Source organism: Danio aesculapii, chromosome 14 (genome assembly GCF_903798145.1).
Source record: "Danio aesculapii chromosome 14, fDanAes4.1, whole genome shotgun sequence".
In the NCBI taxonomy this organism is placed as follows: domain Eukaryota; kingdom Metazoa; phylum Chordata; class Actinopteri; order Cypriniformes; family Danionidae; genus Danio; species Danio aesculapii.
In genome coordinates this window covers 8,765,450-8,768,528 of record NC_079448.1, presented here as the reverse complement: position 1 = coordinate 8,768,528, position 3,079 = coordinate 8,765,450, and positions in this window count along the sequence as shown.

Genomic DNA, 3,079 nt, shown 5'->3' with positions numbered 1-3,079 from the left:
ATTGTTCTATTCATCCTGAAGAAAATAAAATTATTTATCAAAAGTGTAAAATTGTACATTATCAGAATTGATAATAAATTTTAATAAACGTTTTTTTTTTATTTCCTGATTATAAATTGGCAGCTCCATTATACACGATCATAAAAATGTTTGGGATTTTGGATAATTTCCATTTTTAGATATTTCTAAACTTGAAGAGCAAAGTGGCTACTGTAATTAATATTTGCGTTAGGGCTGGGCAATTAATTGAATAGTAATTGAAATCGACATTTAGAACCTATAATCGATCTAATTTTTCCTGGACAATTTCGCTAAATTTCCCTACGTGTCACGTGACCCCGCTCTGTCAAAGGCTGTGGCTGATTTCTGCGGCCACTTTGCAGCAGGACGATGGACTCTTCTTGAGCTTTACTTTGCACTACATTGACGAAGAATGGAAGCTGCGCCAGAGATGCCTTTAGACGGCATATAAAACTTGTCGGTGAACTATGAGGGCAAAAAAAAAAATGTATAAATAAAATAATTGTTCATTAATCGTAATTGAGTTTAAAAATAAATCAATTAATCAAGATTTTGATTTTAGGCCAAATCGTCCAGCCCTAACGAGTGCAACAAATTATGTTGTAATATGTCATATTTTCTTCATTCTTAAAGTTGAATCCTGATCAGTCACCATTTATAAAACAATTTTACCTTTAATCATGTCAGATATTTGTTATGAATGATCTTGAACGAATGCATCTTGAATATTGGTAGACAAAATTTATTTATAAATGGAAAAATATTGTACTGGTTGGAATTAAAAGTCAAATTCTAATGTAGTTTCAATCATTACAAAACTATTTTATAAAATATGCACATGCTGACTATTATTTGTATGATTACAATGTTGAAATTTCCAAGGTCTGTTGAAATTCTGATTGAAGGTGTGCAATAAAATCATTTAATGCACAGCTAGTTCCAGTCAGTTTTGATCAGAAATCACTACACAACAGCTCACAAATTTGCTCAAAAGATGTTTGTGAAGAGCAGTGTTGGGCAAGCTACTTGAAAAATGTAGTGAGCTAAGCTTTTAGCTACTCTACTTAAAATGTAGCTTTACTACACTAAAAGCTACACTATGGGAAATGTAGCAAGCTAAGCTAAAAGCTACTTGGCAAAAGTAGCTTAGCTACATCTAAGCTATTTTTGCAATTTTTATTTTTAAATCGAAGCAACTTAAATCCAAGTCAATCATATCTTAGTGATCAATAAAACTGTAAATGAAACATATGAGGCAGAGTTGTTCAGTTCAATTATTTACTGTAAATAATATGCTGTACTAAACAGAAACTAATGATAGTATATAAGAGCAAAAACAAAAAAAATCCAATAAAACCAGGTGTTACACATTTAAAAAACTATAGTAATTTATAGTAAAGAGAAATATTGACATAAGCATAATGCATAGTGTATATTTACAACTCTTCATTTATAAATTACACTTCATAATGCAGTAAATTATAGTAGTACTTGCTATAAATTACTAAAGTATTTTTAAAGTTATTGCATCTTAACATGTACTTCTCGAGGTATGGTAACGAAAAATCCTGCTTCAGAAATAACTCCTCTGCCTCAGTCATCTTTCCATCAAGCAAATTTCTCGTGTTAGCCTAATTTGGTTGGCGATGTCACTAACTTGAGGTGGCAGTAACACACCAAAAAGAAATTGTCATTCTTGTCATCATATGGATTTACTTTCATCGGCTAGACAACAGCCTCACAGCTCTGTGAATGTTGGTGCTGTCACTTATTGATCTGCGATTGGTAAATGTAGCTTTGTGGACGCTACTGCGCTACTTGACTAAGAAAATAGCTTCGCTACAGAAAAGCTATTTGATTTAGAAAGTAGCGACGCTACCGCCAACTAGTAGCGTCACTACTTGTAGCGGCCCAACACTGGTGAAAAGGTAGCTAACACATGTTACTATGAGCTAGTAGACATGACCATGTCTTTATTGGGGTTTTATATTTGGACATTCAGACTCTCTCCTTAATAATATAATTTCAGAAATGTATCTTCAAATTCTAAACAGGGATATCATATTTGCAGCCTATAATTTTACTCACAGACACAATATTGTGCACACACACATTCTCTGACTGGCTAATTCAAAACGGGAAAATTTAAACTGACAAACATTAGGTCAAATATTGTGCTGCCAACAGCATAACTCATTTTTACTTGTCTAAATGACTCTGGAACAGTTCCATATAAAAAATAATATCCTGTAATGCAACACCAATCCACTGATTATCCCTCAGTTTCATAATCAGTAATTGTGGGCATATTTTTCATTCAAAATATCAACATTTAAATACTTTTTAGTTGTTGGCATCAAAGCAAATTAGTATCGGTTGTCTATCATAAACAGCAGTCATATATTAAAAGTTTCACTACTGCAGAATTACCTTACTTTTTTGATGGTGAAGTGATGTTTCGCGCTCTTCTTCTGTGAAACAGAAACCCCGCCTACTTGAATTTGTTTGGCTGTCTCATGCCGTTACGCCTTAGTTGTGCACTATTTTCTTATAATCCAACAGACTGGAGTAAATTATTCAATTTATAATATGTTTTCAAGACATAAAGACACTATTTAGACGTTGTATTTAAAGAAAATTAACAGGTTTTTGGAGAGGGGTCTGGATGCAGACCTGATGCAGCGCAATTTGAGCTGCATCCAATGCATTTTAATGGGCTCACCTAGCCCCACCACTAACCTTACGTCACACGCTCCATTTGAGTGCACTGTGTCTGACATTGCATCGTTGAGTGATACTATATCTGCATCCAGATACTATTGGGTTTTTGTTCTCAAACTGTTCCTGTGTAGAACAAGTTTCTTACACATCTCAATGAAAGCCTTCTGTTGTTGGCTGTGAACTAACTGAAATCAGTCGGTGTAGAGATATGGAACTGTGATGCGGTTCCCTGAAAATAATCGCAGTCTTCACAGCCAACTAGAATCAAGCATCCGATAGTTAATGCTTGCTGATGTTCTGTGGCATGTTTTGTCCCAGCATTCAAGAATCAATCGTT